At 37.9% G+C, this 20,023-nt stretch overlaps 1 long non-coding RNA gene across 1 annotated transcript; it reads right to left on the reverse strand.

Annotated features, from left to right (window-relative positions):
* Positions 1–1,157: 1,157 nt before the first annotated feature.
* On the reverse strand, positions 1,158–20,021 carry LOC121320243. The gene is made up of 3 exons (XR_005950799.1): positions 19,148–20,021; positions 4,907–5,041; positions 1,158–2,018 (listed from the first exon to the last, which is right to left on the reverse strand). It is a non-coding gene; the product is annotated as an uncharacterized LOC121320243 (long non-coding RNA).
* Between the last annotated feature and the right edge of the window lie 2 nt (positions 20,022–20,023).

Here is a 20,023-nt window from a genome sequence, read left to right on the forward strand (position 1 = left end):
CTTATATTTACACAGTGCAAACACATTATAATGTAGTGATTTAGGTTAACGCAGGCAGGCGCATCGCACTGGTCGAGGCAATCCATACACAGACGGAGGGCGGGCGTGAACCCGGGACCTCTCGCACTAAAGCATAGTACCTTTGCAAGGAACGTATATCGGGCTTATGTCTTTGTATGTGATTACGTCACCTACCAGCCCTGCTGCTGCCTTCCCCCATGCACGCTACAATATTTAAAAGCATTACAAAAATTAGAAATTTTTAAATGGGAAGTGGGAATACTAAATAATATCTTGTCATAGCAGTTTAAAATGTTGCGTTTCTGCAAAAAAAATGTCTTGTGATGTCAACATTGCAAATGTCTTTTAAAAGTCCTAGGTAAGTAATATGGCACTGTAATTTGTCTGTTTCTCAAATTATGAATTGCATCAGTTTGTGACAGTTGACTGTTAATCCCCGTATGACAGTTACAGCAAATGGCTTTTGTTCAGCTGCCTGTGCTGTGCTTTCAATGATTAATGTCTGGCTTCCTTTTAAAAAAAAACAAATGATGGGAGCCTTCCAAAGCCGTCTGAAGCCAGGTCTCCTTCTTTAAATTCCCAGCTTCCTACAGGATCTGCTGTTGATGGATTTAATACCCTTCAATTAAAAAAAGTAAATAAAACTGTGGGCTCCAAACTGTCCTGCACCGGGGTTATTGAAATAGAACTATTTCCCTAGGTCATGCTCTTTGTGCTAGTAATTTATCCATCACATTCATTTTGTATCTTTGTAGAAAACAGGATACAGTTTTGAACTTAAAATAAGATATATTTTATTTTGCAATGTCAGCCACGTACTCCCAAAGGTGCTGTCAATAGCAAGACTTTGGTGCGATGCCAGGGAGTGCTAGGTACCACTAACCTATAAGCACATAGTCTAGATCTAAATATGTGATTATATATATATATATATATATATATATATATATATATTATATATTATTATATATATATATATATATATATTATAAGTCGGCCTCCAGATCTAACCAGTCGGTCATTCGGTGGGAGGTCCTTTGCTTGTGTTTTGTAGACAGTTGAGTCCCGACGTAAGTAAGAATAACCGACAACGATAGCTATATATCTTTATAACTTGCAGTATAGCAGTCCCTGATATCAGAAACAGTTTAGTGGTGTGTTTATTCTGAAATGTATTGCTATGTTGTTTTTTGTTACATGAATCAGAATAAGTTAAAAAGGCAGCAGCTTTAGATGGCTGTTTTATTCCTCTTTACTGTTCCTGTTGTATGATGTTCACAGTCATTCTGAGTGGTGTTGCTTCAATACTGGAATTGGAATTAGTTTCCCCTGTATCTGAATCTCTTTCTCTCTCTTTCTCTCTCTTTCTCTCTCTCTCTCTCTTTCTCTCTCTTTCTCTGCACAAGTTTGATAGAAGCATAAGTAGATTTAAAACACAAAACACAACACAATTTTCTCCAAACCTATACTGTACGAAGCCATACATAGTGTAATTTTCCTCTCAGGTCCTTTAAAGGTTTTCACTTTGCTGTTATGTTAGCTGCCAAGATTTTATAATAAGTGGGAGTAACTAAAATATATTTCTGTAGGAACATTTCTGCATGAATGGCATTAATTCAGCATGAATGTGCACCCACTTTAAAGATATCAGCAGTTAAATAGTTGCATGCAATGTAACCTATTTAACATCTACTGAGTTGCCACCAAGATAATACAGATAATTATCAGATTCAATGAAAGAGCTAACGGAGCTTTACAGTCAGCCTGCCTTTGGTAAGATCATCCTTGTCGAGAGCTGCAGCACATCATGCCGGTTCATACCCAGTGACCCTGGTGCTTAACACAACAAACAAGGTCTTCAATCTGCATGGAATTAGACTCTCCACTGTACTCTGGGGCGCTGTCATGCTACGAGGAGACGCTCATTCCATCACATTTTGACAGATCAGCCTGGTCTTCCTTAACGCTGAGCAATGGCAGGTTAGGCCTCGATATCTCTGTATGGAAAACAGGAAGCGACCAGGGGAAAACAAGATAAGTTGTTGTCCTTTAATTTAGTTATGTATCTGTATCTGTCACATGCACTTACACAGCAGAAGAATATATAATATTTGACCCTTTTCACAAATATTCAACGCATGAGTTATTAAGATAATGTTATTTCAATCTAGAACAGTTTCATGAATATCAAAAAATATTTATTAACACACACTGTACCTGCAGTAGTTTTACTCCAGGTCTAAAGAATATAAAATATTATTTAGTGATTTTCCCCAATGATTTCTTCAGGAAAGTCTCTGCCACATGATTACAAGGGGAGTCAAACCACCAAGAGCTTGCAGGTTCGAATCCTAGTTTTGGATTGGCCTTTGTGGCACTACCAGGAAAGACCCTTCGCTCCAGAGTTCAGTATCGTGGTCACATGCTTTGCTAAGGTTCCACACATCAAAATACACACTTGGCTTGAAGGTGGCAACAGAGATATTAAAAGAGAAATATCCCAACAAAAATCAAACAGTTCTAATAGTCAATAGTTTTAATATCTGCTTAAATGGTTTTGCCTGAGGTTAGTTTTAAGCTTAAAATATTAAAAAATGACTTGACGATACCTAAATGATTGCTTTCTTGGTATTTGTTGTTTCTTGTAATTTATAAAGATAATACAATAATACAATCATTGGTAACGATCCAACACGTTACTTTATATTACCTTCTCTAGCTGTGGCATATAAAGGTTGTTAGGATGCTATTCAGAGAACTCAAATAATTTAGTCCTTTGATCACATTATAACTTTAATGTGTGAATGGTGTTGAATAAACATTTGCTCTCAAATTCTTCTCTTGATAAGTAAGAAAGTGTGATTTGGCACAATAAGTAGGAGTGATTGCCTGGTCAGACACTTCAGAACAAGATAGAAAGCATACGGTATCTTGATAAAGTCCATTTAGGACTTGACAATAGAGCAGGCTACGTGCTGGCTCAGGCACTGTTTGTAAAAGCACCCTGTGCACCTTATCGAAAACAAAAGCCCTTTTATGTGCAATCCATTGACAGTGTTTTTATTATTATTATGAATGGAAAGTTAGGTGAAGTTGCTCAGCTTAATATATAGGGTTTGTTGTATATATCGCTGTTTAAGGGAAATGCAATAAAGAAAATAAAGTTGAGTAATTTAAGAGTAAAAGGAAAATGTAAAACCTTTTTTTACCTCATCAAATGAAATAAGTGATGTATTATCAGTGTAAAAATGACACTGGCTTTAGCCAGGCCTGACTGCAAGTTTGTTCTCTTAGCTGTCCCTCAATCCTGAGCTGAACGGCCTGCCTCTCCTGTGCAGGGTTGACCAGTTACGGGTTGAGCCTGTCTACATGGGGGCTGTTATATATTATATATATATATATATATATATATATATATATATAATATATATATAAAGACTTCTCAAAGGTCAAGTTACTAGGGCTCTGTGCAAAGGATTCCATACAAAATGGCATACAATAAACCAAGTTTCATGTCAATAATAGGAGATTAGTTGGCCTTATGTTGAACATAACTAATTTGGCAAGTACAGGTGTATTAATTTTACTTTTTACTCATTTATTCTTGGATAATATATGTAATAAATGGTAATATAAGACGATATATATATTCTTATAAATATATATATATATATATATATATATATATATATATATATATATATATATATAGATATATATATATATATATTATAGATATATATATATATATAGATATATATATTATTCACAGCTATTGTGATGAGGTTTGAGGATGACATTAAAGTCTTATTGTAAAGCATTTCTAATTCTTGTGGAAAAATGTGTGTCTTTAGTCTTTTTTTATTTGGGCAAAATTCATTACGCATTTCATCCTGAAATTGCAGTGCCATTCCACTGCCATTCATACATAATTTGCATTCTATTTATTCTGTAAACACTGTCTTCAATACACCCTATACTGGGTCAATGCTCCTTGAAAATGTTTTACCATTTTCCTTGACCTTTGTGTAAGGTTTCCTGCTGAAAATGATGCATTGCACAGTTATTATTAGTGCATGTGTCAGGTCAAGCTATTCTTTCTTTTATTTTTTCCTTTTTGTGGAAAAAGAGTGCCAAGGAAACAAACATGATAAAATGAGGAAGCTGTTTATATTTTTAAACACACTGTTGGGCACCAGAAGAAATTCCTTATTTCAGAACATGTAACTATTTCCTTTAGGTATTACTCAACAGACAAATTAACTAGGAATTATAGGCGCTGTCTTACACAATATTTATGAAATGGCCCGCTGTAAAACCCCTTTGCGTGTAATTAGTGTACAATACATTTACAGAGTCCTTTAAATAGTTAACTTAATTGGCTACTTTTTGTTCTTTAATATTAAAATTGATGTTGCCAAATTTTATTTTTCTTAAAAAGAGCTCAAAATCAAGGGGTATACAGTACAAGTGATCTGGGGTAATTATTGCAGCTAATGTCATAAATCAGGCATTATTCAAGCAACAGCGATCAAGGTTCAAGGAATTTCTGGGTTGAGAGAGTAGGTTATTAATACTGCTGGAAAAGCCAAGGAGCAAGGTTGCTGTAATAAACTGTCTGATATAACAAACATTTCTAACTGTTTTACCTGTGTTCAGTGTTTGTTTCAGGATCTCTCGCTCTTTTCTAGAGAATTAATAATCTGTACAATAACCAATGGAATTGTAAAAATTCTATAATAACGTACATTTTCTAAAAATCTCAAGGAATGGAAAGTGTTTTTTTCTTATGTAGCTGTCATGGTGTTTGTGTGTGCAGTGTCAGCTCTGAGGCCTCTCTCCTCCCTCCCTCCCTCCCCCTGACCCGTCCGTCACAGTTGCTTACACAGGCTCCTGCTGCTCATGGACTCAGGAAGACTGGAGCCGAGTCCCCTGAGGTCAAGTCCGGGCTGTCTCATCCAACTGCTCAGCATGCACACTTCTCCTCGTTTTCATCGCCTCTACTGTACATGCATGCAGTCTGTAGGAACCAAAGCATAAAATAACATCATCATTTCACAATGACTTCATCAGGGTAGTCTTCCATTAGCATACCAAGATGAAAGCAGTCAAATGTAAAAACTATCCTGGGAAACCCTAAACAACCAGACTAGCAAGGAAATGCTTTTTTTTTTTTTTTTTTTTTTTAAATGTATTTACAGGTCCCAACCCTGAAGCCTATAGGTTTAATTGAAAACGGATTATTAAAGAAAAGTCTGATTGCGTGATACTTCGTCTTATTGCATAAGCAACAAAATCATTAAGTTAATAATGTCCACCTAAAAAAAAGTGTCAAGTGAAAAAGTCTTCCAGGCAGGCTGCACAGTTCAGACACAGTAGCTATAGTAATACAGTGTAAAATAATATAATACAGGCTGATACCCAGCCCAGGAGAGGTCAGCCTAGCTGCTCACAGATTGAAAATCAGCTTGTCTCATATGGCATGCTACACTATATTGTTTTATAATACAGTATATAGTTAAAAACGAATTAAAGAGTAAAGCTAATCGTGTAAACAGTTGCAGGCAGGAAAAGCCTATCGGATGCTCGTTGCAAACTCAACAATGAATGACTCTGGAAGTGCTTGATCTCTAGGGCACACTTATCAAATGTTTATTTTTTCAGTTTTCCAGACTGGGGAGTTAAATTGCCATTTAGTGCTGCCGATGGCATTTTCAAACAGGTTCACAGTCTCTGTTAAATCAAACTCAAATTGAGGGATATAATGAAAATGTCACCGGTTGTCATAGAAACCAGATTGCTATAATGCAATAAGTAGAATGTCTACCAGTGAAGGACTCACAGACACCGTATTTCAGCACATCCACTTAATTAGCTTATCGACATTACGACCAGCTTTGCTTGTTGTCCAGGAAATTATGTCTGTCAGTTTAAATCAGCAGTGTACGCCACCATAAACCAGAAGGTGAAAGACATTTCAAGCTTCCATTCTGATGTCAGATCTATTATTGCATTAGTGGTTCTGACTGAATTCCACAAAGAAAGGAAAATAATCTATGTTTTAATTGATTCAGCTGGAGACTGGAGATTAAGAGGCAAACAGCAGCTATAGTTGCAGTAAAGCCATTATTCTGTCCCCTGCAGATCAAACAGGCTTCATCGTATCATTACTGAGCTGGACAGAAAAGGGCTTCTAACATATCTATATTGGAATCCCTCATTTCACCAGCACTTGCTTTATTACTGATCGTATTATTAACTGCATTCCTTGCATAGCCCACCTACCTGCACTCTTAGCCTGTGCTGAAGAATACAAAGACCACAATCACCCATTTTATTCATATATCATAACTTAACAATGATTACCAATGACTTCTTTCCACACTCTGTTTCCAAAGGGGAATGCTTGCTGTAATTCATTTGCATCGTTTATTTTGCAGTGTGATGGCGAGGTTGTGGGTGACAGCGCGGGTTTATCTTGTAAAAGTGAACATTAATGTAGCGCTGATGGAGGGGGCAGGGGGTGCAGTGGTGACTGATCCTTACCAGGTACACTGATGGCATTGCCGAAGCATGTACAACTTTTCCATGGCCACGCCTTTGGAAACTATTACACGGTGTTCCAAGCAGTGTCTTTGCGTAGCTGCAGCCCTGTTAACCCATTCACTTATTTGTTATTTCCAACACCTTTCACGAGCAGAGCCTGCATTCTAAAAATGCAATCTACAACTACTGCAATCAATCAGATGTAAACATTCTCTATTAACCTACAACAAGTCTTGTCAAGCCTTTTATTTCTCGATTTATTGTGCAAATACTTCACATGAGTCTTCAATGATGTACTTCTAGTTAAGCAAAATCAATCCACTGTGTTTTACTACAGTATGTCAAAATGCGTTTGCACATTCAGTTGTGGCCTGATGCACAGCCAGGGCTGAATTGCAGGAGAAGCTAGTGAATTAGGTCTAGATGTTAACTAATCTTATACATTATCTTGTTTGCATTACATTACGCTACAGTAACACAGTAGTTTTTTTCCCTTTTTATCCCACATTAAAGGCGTGCACAGATACATTTTCTTACCTCTTATTAGCATTAGCTACATTATCACAGATCCCCCAGTTTATTGTGTTAAAGATCTTTTGGTCCTTTGCTTGTGTTTTGTCAACAGATATTTCAGTGAAAAGTTGCCACAGCTTCCTGGTACCCAATCAGACCATGTGACCTACACCAGGATGCAGTAGAGTTTGAAATATTCATCCAGGAGATTCTCAGCACAATAAAAGTGGGGGCAGAAATAATGTTAATCAGGCTATTAAGGGGTAAGATAATGTACTGCCTAGCAGTCCTTTAAAGGGTGTTTTATTGCAGCGAATCACACAGCTTATCACTACTGGCCCTGTTGCAATATACAGTATCGTTTACTCAGCACTGTTCAGAAACATCATCACATCAGTCTGATTTATCTACCTAGTACCAGTTGATACTTTATGCTCTGTAATTTTAGGAGTTAAACTCTTGCTCTGAATTAAAGGGGCTGAGCTACGCTTGTTTTCCCCCAACCGATGCCCTTTGTATAACCTCGCTCAAGCCAGTTCTTTAGATGAATTAGCCCTATTAATAAAAAAAGTAGGTAAAACGCTCGATCTCTGTACGGGTGATGTTACGTTGGGAGTTGGTTTACAGATTTATAGACAGGCCTGGTTTCTGTATGTCCCGCAACTTTTAATTGTGATTGGTTTCATTTTTCTGTGGGGGATCCTCACTGTTCAGTGAGAGGTCATACACACAGCCGTTTAAACAAGACATAACCCACCACCTAGCTCACTCCTAAAGAGGCAAAAACAAGTTTCACATACTTTTGTTGAAGTACAGTGTGTGTGTGTATGTGTATGTGTGTGTATATATATATATATATATATATATATTATAATACAGAACTGGTTAAATTCTAGTTATGATGTTATGATAATAGTAATACAATACAAAAGGTTGTTTTTAAAACACAGAAAGTGCATTTCTTCAATTGAAAATGAGAATATGTTTTTGTAAATCCAAGTTCTCTGCTAAGTTCTTGATCCATTGCTTTTGAAAATCACAAAGACAGGGCCAGGATTATCAATATATTTACACCAAATGCTATTTGCAGTTTTTTTGTGAAACTTAAATGTTTTTTTGGTTTTTTTAAAACTAGTACCAAACAATGACATGTAGGGGAGATGAGGTTGATTGTTAATAGTTACATATCATGAATACATTTGTTATTCCTTTACTAAAAAATGGTTTCAGCTCATTTCAGTTCTTACACAGTGATACTTCTGGCATAGAAACACACACACACACACACACACACACAACGGTCAAAAGTTTTAGAACACCCCCATCTTTCCAGTTTTTATTGAAATTTAAGCAGTTCAAGTCCAGTGAATAACCTGAAATGGTATAAAGGTAAGCGGTAAACTGCCAGAGGTTAAAAAAAAAGTTTAGGTTATCAAAAAATGAAAAATAATGTACATTTCAGAGTTATACAAAAAGGCCTTTTTCAGGGAACAAGTAATGGGTTAACAACTTACAGCTCTTCTGCAGCAATGGAAGTAAATTAAGCCTTGAAAGTTGATGCTAAGAATTCCTACAGGTGTCCCAACTTTTGTTGATTATTTACAAACCCTCTGACTATATAAAAGCAGTGTTGGAACAGACTGTGTTACTACACCCTCTTAAGCATTATTTTGACAGTTTTGTACTGCAGGAAGTAGTATATTGCTATCATAATGGCGAGAAAAAGGCAATTAACAAAGGAAGACAGACAGACCATTATAACCCTTAAAAGTGTAGGTCTTTCGTTTAGAGAAATTGCAAAGAAAGCCAAGGTGTCAGTGAGTACAGTTTCCTACACCATCAAAAGGCACTTGGAAACTGGAGGAAACTCTGACAGGAAGAGGTCTGGCAGAACCAAAGCCACAACAGAATCAGAAGACAAGTTTCTGAGAGTCAACAGCTTGCATGATAGGCGGCTCACAGGACAACAGCTTCAAGCACAGCTTAACACTGGTCGAAGTAAGCAAGTCTCAGTTTCAACTGTGAAGAGAAGACTTGGAGCTGCAGGTTTGACAGGTCGAGTGGCAGTAAGAAAGCCATTGCTAAGATGGCAAAATAAGAAAAAGAGGCTTGCCTGGGCTATGAAGCAATGCCAGTGGACTACTGAAGACTGGAAGGTCTTATGGACCGATTAATCAAAATTTGAAATCTTTGGTTCATCACGCGGGTTTTTGAACACCGTCGAGTAGGCGAAAGGATGGTTCCTCGGTGTGTGACACCAACTGTCAAACAAGGAGGAGAAAGCGTCATGGTTTGGGTCTCTTTTGCTGGATCCAGAGTCGGCGACTTGGACAGAGTGATTGGCATCCTGAACCAAAACGACTTCCACAGCATTTTGCAGCACCATGCAATACCCTCTGGTATACGTCTAGTTGGTCAGGGGTTCATCCTACAGCAAGATAATGACCCAAAACATACCTCCAGGCTATGCCAGAACTACCTTAGAAGAAAAGAACAAGACAGTAGGCTTCAAATCATGGAATGGCCAGCACAGTCTCCAGACTTGAACCCCATTGAGCTGGTTTGGGATAAACTGGACAGAAGGGTGAAAGCAAAGCAACCTACAAGTGCAACACATTTGTGGGAACTTCTGCAACAGTGTTGGGAAGAACTTTCCAAACAATATTTGATTTGGCTGGTGGCTACTTTGATGAGTCAAAAATTTAGATCAAATTTTGTTAAACAAAACGATTCCATGATGTCTTTTTTTATCTCCAATTGTTTGTTTGTTCTATGTTTTAATTTCAGAGTACATTGAGACATTAAACTGCGTAAATTTCAATAAAAACTGGAAAAATTGAGGTGTTCTAAAACTTTTGACCAGTAGTGTGTATATAGATATATGGATCGATGATCGATGGATGGATAGATGGATAGATAGATAGATAGATAGATAGATAGATAGATAGATAGATAGATAGATAGATATACCCTGTGCCAGGGATCACAAGCAAAATCATGCTGATTAGGATTTTCTCTGTATCAGGCAGCCACACACCTTGCAGTCTATGCACCACAATTGTAAAATGATCCTAACGTCCTGCAGGTTGACTGTTAAACAGGGGCTTGTCAGGTTGCAGTGAGTTGAACAGAGTCCTTTGAGGGCTTGTTATTTCACAGGCATGGTTCTCATTGTTCTAGTCTCTGTTAGACAAAGGGTTAAGTAAATGTTTTCAGAAGATAAGGTCCCCCTGTTGACAGCCAGCAGGCTCCACTGGCTTGGGCAGGACAGCTCTCAAGCTGTGATAAATTGGGAGGGCACTTTTTTTCGGAGGAGAACTGGCAGACGCCAGGGTTGAGTTGAGAAGCAGGGTGGCAGCTCTTTGATTGGCAGCAAAAAAGGATTGTGTGTGTGTGTGTGTGTGTGGGGGGGGGGGGTGTCTGCTTAATGGTCCTATTAGCTGTAGCCACTATCTGCAAAAGAAAGACTGTGTGTCTAGCCAGAAAACAAGTCTTTATTTGCTTTCATGATTTCACAAACTGTTTCCATTTGTACAGTCCATTCCATTGAGCAGAATCAGTGATAAGTGTACCGTATAAATGAATGTGTCTTTGTCTGGGTAGTGTAGAGCAATATTCCCTGTACACACTTTTCTGTGGAGAAATACAGCTTAAACAAATCTGTGTAAGTTACAGTGTGTATATTTTATACACAATAAATCTATTTCTCTATCTATCTAGAAGCGGATCTTGTGCACATTATTGCTCAGCATCTGTGAATTCATTGCATTGTTATTATATACTGGACACCGATTACATGTAGCTTTGTTACTTGAACAGCTTTACATTCACCAAAATTGTTCAGTTTAATCACTACCCTGCAAAAGATCTCCCAAAGATCTCCCTTGTCCAGCTAGTTCAATAAACAGTCATTCTCATATAAAGTGCTTTCACAAATGAAACAGTTATTTAGAAGAAGCAAAGGTTAAAAACATCCAAACATGTTCAGGTTAAGAACTACTCTCCTGCCCCATGACTGTTATCTGAAAACTAGACGTAGCTCTCTTAAACCTTTGGGGTCACGGATCACTTAAATGGACAACAGTGTACCGTTAATTAACTTTTAAAAGAGTGACAGCAATATATAGCTGAAACAATTGTCACAGTACTTTGGTAATTACTGGCCATGTTAAAAACTCAGCCATGTAGTTAACACTGAGCATCTTTAAATGATCCAAATCTACGGAAGCCTGCAGCCAAAACTCTTTGTAAGTTTCTCTAAGAAAAATTACACAATGCTATAATTCCTTAAGAGAGAACTAAAGTAACCCTGGGGGGGAGGGGTGGGTCTGTATGTGTATACAGTACAGTAATTAATAAGTAGAAAATTAGACATTTAACTTAGGCAGTCAAGTAAACTTAATATCCAGTGACAGAAAGGTTACACTGTCAAACAGTTTACAAACTGCAATTCATTCTCTAGCAGAACCAATATAACATGTTGTATAAATAGGTGCTGTGTTTTTTCACGGTGGATACTGTTAGGTTTTTAAAAGTTCAAAACCCAAATATTTTGGAAATAAATTACACTGTTATAAAATAAAACCAATAGCTGAAATGTATGTGTGTGTGTATATATATATATATATATATATATATATATATATATATATATATATATATATATATATATAGTGCTCTTGCTGCTGTCTAAAGATTGGATGTCTTTTTCCTTGGAGCAAGTTGTGATGATTATGTAGTCCTAAAATTGTGTATCCATTTTGTTATACTTGAGCTGGTCTAAAATATAAAAAATAAACAGTATCGAAAAGAAAAAAATTCTGAAAAAACTACTGAAAAGCGATCATCTAACACCCAAAACAAACACACATTTCAGATTTGAAAATGAGAAACTCATACAGGCTCCTTAATTTTCTATGATTAACGGTTAGTTTTTATTTCCCGATAAAAAGGTGTAAATTTAACAGGCTCCGTAGCATAGCGTCACACGCTTCTGTTGCTGATAATAGAGACCCCTGTTGGTGGAACGAGGTAATGGAAGATAAACGCTATTAATCAACAGTGCAAATAGATCGCTTGGGGGCCTGGACGCAGTCTCACGCCTTGTTTCCACTAAGCTTCTGCTTGTTGCATTAACATTGCAAACTTGTAAAACTGCCTTGTTTATGCTATTTTTTGGGACAGAATGCGTCAAAATCCTAATCCACCGCCTGTTTTCCAGATTCGCTTTAAAGAGATGAATTCATTGCCCAGGGAATAAAATCTGACTGCTTGTAACATCTGTATAGATTTCCCCTAGTTTGGTTCTGCTGATCTGCCCACATGGGATCGGCTGGGTCCTCCCTCATGCTGCTTGGCTGTCTTGTTTAAATGATCTCCATGGGTGATAATGATAAGCAATTCCAAGTGTTTGCTCAGACTAAGAGGCATTTAATTTGAAAAGGGTCAAACATCATGTCACATCTTTAAAGGCTTATTGGGTTTAATTAATTTATCTCAGAGATAGTCTTCTCTTGTAGAGTATGGAATCCAGACCTTCATTATTCAGAGATGAACCCTGGTAAATTACATATTTAAAAAAAAAATATATATATATATATATATATATATATATATATATATATATATATATATATATATATATATATATATATATAACACATTTAAATGTGTAAGAGGAGATTGTACATGTGTTTTTCCCCTAAATTACATTTAAGCATGGAAATTCAGTGTTTACTCTATCACTCAAAACCATGTTAATGGTGAAAAATGTTACTAATGAAATTTTCCCTGAATCTAAACATATAACAGCTATAACAATTACAGTCCAATACAATGACATGCTAACAACATACAGCATACAGGTTTTCTATTTACAAATACCTTGAGTACTCAGTTAGAAATCATTTAAACCAATGCTAAGGGATTATTGAGCACAAGATTATAAATATCACCAGCTGTAAACTAATATGCTTAAACATGCCATCTGAACCATTTAGTTAAAAAAAAAAGGGATATTCTGAAAGGGAATGTATTTGAAAATGCATTGATCTATTACCCTGGTTTTAAAATGCAATGCAAAAAAAAACAAAAAAACACACAAATTGGAATCTATTGGATTTTTTGTACCTCTCATTTAAAAGTGATTTACAAGCCTGCATATTTACAAGCTGGTACTTCACAGCCGGGTGTGAACCATAGGATCCCCCGACCCTAACGAGACAACTATCAGGGATATCAAAATCCACACTGAACTATCTCCGGACAAAATTGCATTCTGTAGCCCTCCCTCCGTTCCAGCAACATGCACCAAACTGTAACTAACTAATGCATCTCACTTCAATTCAGTGCCATCCTGATGGCAGAATAAGTTGGAAATCCCTTTACTCGGGACACATTTACTAAGTTTTCACACCAGTGCAACGTGAGGCTGCTATACTTCAGCAGGACTGGTATGGAAAAACTGGATGCACACATTCTGAGTTGTTTATTTCCACTTTTGAAACATAACCAGGGGCAGGTTGCATACCAGTACTGTAGATTAATCTAAAATTGGGTTTTATAAACCTCAGTAAATCTTCTCCTCCTGTCTCAAAAGCATGACTTTTTTTTCTGGTATTTATCCAAAAAGTAAGCCTGCCCTCATTTTCAGGATTCAATTACCCCTTAAGTCTTTGTATAAAACAGTATCTAACTGTATGTGTGTACAGTACAAGACATTTGTTTTATGAAGTGCAGGCACTTACTAATATAAAGACACTCTGGCTGGTCTAGTCTACATTACATATGTATATGACAGGCAACTAGATCTGAAGAGCCACTCCTGACCTCATGCATGGTCAAAGAAGCCCAATAAAGACGACACAATATTCAACTGCAATGAGATCCACTGATAAAAACAGAATTGAACCGTGAAAATAAAAAAAAAACCCGTAGAAAATGAGTTTTGAAGCTTACTTCCTCTAGTGGAATCTGAAATCCCATACAGAACTTTGAGAATTCATTCAGCAGAAAATGTGAGGAAAGCTTCCCTCATTACTCAGCATGGACAATGTACACTTTACATGGGAACCTCCAGTGCAGGAAGGAAAGGGCATCAATATACTTATTGACAAGCAATTTAAAATGAAGCAAACCCCTTTTCTAAAAAGAACAAAGCGTTAACTGACATGCCTCATTTAAATATGGAACAGAACAGTTTTCTAAAATCCAAAATGAAATGAAAAAAAGATTATGAATAGCCAAGATTTTTTTTTTTTTTTAACAAGCAGTTCGTTCTACGTGCAGGGCCAGATGACTACATAATCATTTTCAGATGAGTTCACAAACCCCTCCTACAGAGAGCAGTGTGCACACCTGTCTGGAACTCAGCAAAGGTTCAATATGTTTGTTCATGTGGAAAGCCACCTTCTTTCTGTCAGATACAGATGGGAAAAATACACAGTTCCTTATAAAGAGTCTCACATTATTTTGGATAAATATACAAAAGCCCCTTTTTAATGATCAATGGTAGATCCGCTTGCTCTGCATACAGAAATACACTCATTTAGACGGTAAGGTGTTTCCACAACCTTGGTACACACAAAGACCCTTTAGCAACAATTTACCTGCCTGGCGCATCACCCTCGGAATGAGTGGCACTTGAATGCTGTGGTTGTATTCTAGAAGTTAGAGCAGACACTAATACTATAATTCTAAGATATTTGTTTACAGTAGGCCCATGCAATTCCAGAGTTGAATACTGACTGTTGTGTTCAATAAAATGGGAATGGATAGACTCTACTGCAAGAGGAGGTAATAAAAAAAGACTGAGGTGAACAGCTGGCCTCTTTAAGAGTTTACCAGTTTGAACAATACATCCCTTCTTGTTTCAAGGTGACAAGTCTTGAACAACGAATGGGGCTATTTTTGTTTGTAAGTGTGGTGTTTTTTGTGAAATAGCTTAGCCAGAGAGAGAGAAAGAGAGAGAGAAGGAGGGAGAGAGAATGAGAGAGAGGGAGGGAGACATGCAAGGTTTTCTCCTTCCCTTATCAGCGGCCCTGGTCAGTGTCCTGCTGTCAAGGTCTGAGGTAATTTATGTCAGAGCTCAGAGCGCACTTATCTCCCCCCTCCCCCTGCCTCCCCCTCTTCAGTGACTGGCTCGCCCTGTCGCAGTCAGGCTGTCTCCTCTGCAGCCCACCAGCTTTTTCCTGCTACAGACAGCAGACAGAGAGGGGGAGAAAGAAAAAGGGATCTGGGTGCACATCGTTGCCACCCTGCAGAAGATACAAGGGTGTTTCGGAAAAAAGACATCAAGATGGGGAGGAAACAAGCTGGGGGTGTGATGTACAATGTTCTTCACAGTTGGTTCACTTCAGACTGACAAGTCATCTTTTAAACGTGTATTATGTCTTTGATTCAGCATTTGTGTCCACAGTACATGGCCACACTAATAACTATTTACCATATCAGGTTTCAGATAATTACTGCTCTAGTCTCCTGTGGAAACAATACTGTAGCTATAGACCTTTAGTTTAACATCCAGGACTTCTCTCAACACATAGACACTGATACCCAGCTGCATCCAAAATATACTACACAGGTCACTAGGTCTTCTGGTGTGATTAAAACACTGGAATTCAGCTGATTCTTTTCCTCGTATTTACGTCATTTGAAAGCTTATCATCTGGCTCTCTTGCAAAAGAAAAAAAGCAATGTTTGTTCAAACATTGTTTTGGTCTGCAGCAATATATAATTCCATGTGGGAAACAAGATCTCAAATACAAACACTTTATAGATGCTTAACAGTATTAGAATAGTGATTATAACAAATTTATTGTGGGGATGACTTACAACCACACACGAAAGCAGCCTCATTGTATTGTTTAAAGACAATTGCCAACTGGTATTTGTGGCTTTTCATTTAGTGGTACTGTACTGGCTAGTACAACACACTTCTCTGGAGTTTCTTAAGGGTGTCTTGAAGTGGTTCATAGGATTTTCAATCACCAGCTTCTTGCACAGTGGTGCACCAGCCCTGAAGCACAGTGGCTCCTCTGTCTGAAAGTCTTCATGTTTTAAAGAACAAAAGATACCTAAAAGGTATTTACTCGGTCTTTCATGAGTCTTAAAAGCCAACTGGCTTCTGCTTAGTCTCCCTCGTTTCAGTGACAATTGTTTATTAGTTTGGAAATAGCTGGAATTGATGTCAAACATTCAAAATGCCGAGAAAAGAAAATGTTTATGGCTTTTTATCACGGTTTATTTAAGAGTGCATGTTTGGCAACTTAACATTAAATTTAACACAAAAAAGGACCACACAGATTCCGTTATTGTAGTTACAACACTGATTTATAAGGTGTTTAGTCGAATTAATTTGATTGATGGACAGTTTGGCATGACCTACAAAAGAGACTGCTCTTTGAACCTGTGGCCTAAGTCATAGACTAATTAAAAAGGGGAGATGGGGCAGGATTCTCTTTAATTAGCTCTAATTGGCAACCAGATTATACAGTAACTTGATTTGTAAAGTATCTGCCTTGTCATAATACCAAAAAGGCATATTCCTTTTCCATTACTGGTGAGAAATTGAGTGGGTTTATTTATTTTATTTTTGTGCCTCTATTTTCAGAGTATGTCCCCTGGGAGTTTTTTTTTTTTTTTTTTGGGGGGGGGGGGGGGGGGGGGGGGGGTCAGTAAATTCCATTCGCTGTTCCTGTCTTATTGCCATTTAGGAATCTATCAGTCTAGTTAATACGAAGTATTTTCAGAAGGCCAGTCAGCAATTCAAGTCAGTTATTCTTGATCATCAACAGTGCTAAATGATCCAGAACTGAAAATCGTAAAAGACAAAAGAAAAGAACTAGAATGGTGGCATGTTTATAGCCAAGCACTGTGCAGCAGGTAAATGCCATTAGACCATTCCTCAACAGCCACCATGGCCACTCTCTTGAGCCAAAAATTACAATTGTGACAAATGTTGCTTTTGTAATTAATATGCACCAAGCTCATTGCACCCTTGACGCAATTTCTCAAATGTAACCCATGACAATTCCAATACAATATATTGTGCCCAAAAAATGTGAAGACTGGGGGGGGGGGGGGGGGGGGGGGTACAGTCCCCTGATGATGCCTTGTTAGGTAGTGCTCGTCCTTGTATTCTGACACTAGTTCTTCCGAATGCACTATAAGATATGATCAGCCGGAGTGGGAAAATAGTCAGCTTGGAAATAGTCATATCTGGGAGGGGTCTGTGCTAATTTGGCTTCTTATTAGGGGTAATTTCGGTTTGCCACAAGGGACATGCATGTGGGTGGTCTAGGATTGGTTGTAGTCATAATCATGGAGATGAGAAGTTAAGGCATTACACCGGAGCAGAGAGGTGAATGTGGGCTGCGGACAAGGGCAGTGAGCTGCCTGTGCCGCACATCCAGAACGGAGAGAGAAAGGAATCAGGCCCCGAGCTGCAGTGATCGTTTAGGTCTTTCACTAATGAAAGCACCCTTGAGGGACACGCCTGGGTGTTAACAACCAAACTGATACCCTGCAGCCGCAGGACTAGTCAGGAAGAAAAAAGAAAAGGGTTAAAAATAAAAAGCTTGATTTATCGCAGCTTAATCGGTGTAATTCCTACACACTGTTGAAGGTTATGGTCAGTGCCTTAAATGCTAATCGGGTTTAAAATACATGTTGAGGACCTGGGAAGAGCAAGAAGAGGTTCCTTTGCATAAGGTTTTGCTGAACGCTGCTTTGAACTTAATTCACTTTCTTCAATTATATAGTTTCTGTACACTATTTTCTGTTTTATTTTTCTTATCTGTTTGTAGAGGGTAAGAAAACACAGCCTGCACTGGTAATGCATTAAAATACAGCTGCATCATTACATTCTTACAATCTGCTTAATATCACAGTACTCTGAGCTGTAAACATTACATTACAGTGCAGTGCGCCCTTCCTAAATGATCCATTCCTATCTAAGCCTGCTCCAGAATAGATGCACTCACTAACGGGCATTGCTAAGAGGCTTATTAATTCCCTCTGATCATCGGAGGCTGCATGACATGATAACCAGAGGGCTCTTCTGGGATGGAAGCCATCTCTTTCGTCTCTCCTCAGTGTTTACATCAATGTTCTTTTAATTTAAAAGCAAAACTAAACGACTTCCTTTTACTCCGCTAATAAATTGAGCCCCTACTTCTGGATTCTAAGTTAAACCTCTGCGTAACCCTCCTTGTGCGGTCTAGTCTGGTAAATCAAACGAAAAAGAGAGAAAAACGAAAGAAAACAGGCTCGCATTCACTTTTTTTTGGCAATGTTTTGAGGTAACTGCCGGACATCTTTGTTTGAACAAACTGAAGAGGATATAAAGTTTCCAGTAACTGCCATAGGAATTACTGACGACCCCAAAGTTAAAGAGACAGTGACGTTATAATAATACTAATACTAATTACTAATTTTTTTACTAATTAAAAAAAAAAAAAAAAAAAAAAAACTGTGAAAGGATGATCAGTATTACAGAATGCAGGTGTAATGTGCTGAGTATTCAGAATGCAATCATAGTAATGTGTCTTTAGGTGTAATGTGTTTAGTGCTCAACAGGTGGCTGTAGAGGCGTTAGCATAGTTTGACTTCTCCCTCCCGGCACACACTCACAATGAAACACTTTTAATGTTTCTATCCCCACCTGCTGGTGGTTCTATAGTAGTACATGGAACCGTAGAACAATCACCGGGATGAAGCTGCAGCTCCAACAGCCAAGACTTTCTATTGGAAATTAAGTTAATCACAGCCTGGGCCATTTGGTCTTCATTGAGTCACGTTTTTGATTCAAACACCATGATAGCAACGAGTGAAAGTGTGAGTTGGATCATTTGCTTTAAATAAAGAAAAAATATCCATTAAAAATATACTAACAAGTATTTATTGACCAAAGTGAGTGCAGTCTAATGACCCACTTGAGTTTTTAGAGATGTCACTGAGAGTGCTCCGTTCAGCAGCATTGGCAACTTGATTCTTCAGTTAATTCTGTGGTTAATTTAAAAATCTTTGGCTTAAATTAAAAAACAAATGGAGATTCAATTCCACTTACTTTTTAAATGTGTCTTTATTGGAATCCAGCTGTCTGTTTTGTTATGCATTAGGTATAGTTTGGCCAAAAAAACTATTTCAAAGAGGCCTGTTGCTGTTGTTTTCGGTGCGTCTGAGAAAGTGAACGGCACGGTAGTTACTAACAGTGCTTGACTGCAGTTGCTAGATTCAGACGCTACTTATAAATCAGTAGCTATAATCTGTGGGTGTGATTTAAGAAGTTGGTTTACTCCTCTGCTTCATGCAGGACAGTTAGACTCCAGAGCACAAAGTGTATGATCGTTTATAAATGCTTCACTTAAAGTAGGTCACAGTCGGGGTGAAAGAGCTTTTAGCTCCGGGCCACTAAATCTTCCTCAAGAAGAGAAGGGGAATGGGGAGGAGTTAGCAGCTGCCCCACTTAAAGGCTGGGGATCTTGAAGGTTTTTTTTTTTTTTCCTCCCTGATCCCTGTCTACAAATTTTCTGTGATATATGTTACCCTAATGCTTCTGCCCAACTCAAGTCCAGAACTATTATTGCAAATGAAGATGGATACAGTGCTCTTTACTGTTTCGGCAATTCATTGGCGAGTCCGCCTTTCATGTGCGCGACTGATGTCAGCGTTATTTATATGAGCATGATTGTAACTCACGGGATCCGGAGAAGTGTTGCCAGGATGAGGCCAGGGAAGTTGACAAGGTTATCCCGCTGTTCTTCTAATACCAATTAAAAAGTCCCTTTTTCGGCTTTGATTTGTCGTGATGTTTTTTTTTTTTTTTTTTTTTTTTTTTTTTAAATGTGTTTCTTTTTGTCAGCAGTGCGATCCATTCTTGAATCGCGTTGTTTCAAGCTTTCTTTCAGAGAGGATGTCATTCCAGCTTTACAAAAAATTTAAG

This window comes from Polyodon spathula, chromosome 8, assembly GCF_017654505.1.
Source record: "Polyodon spathula isolate WHYD16114869_AA chromosome 8, ASM1765450v1, whole genome shotgun sequence".
In the NCBI taxonomy this organism is placed as follows: domain Eukaryota; kingdom Metazoa; phylum Chordata; class Actinopteri; order Acipenseriformes; family Polyodontidae; genus Polyodon; species Polyodon spathula.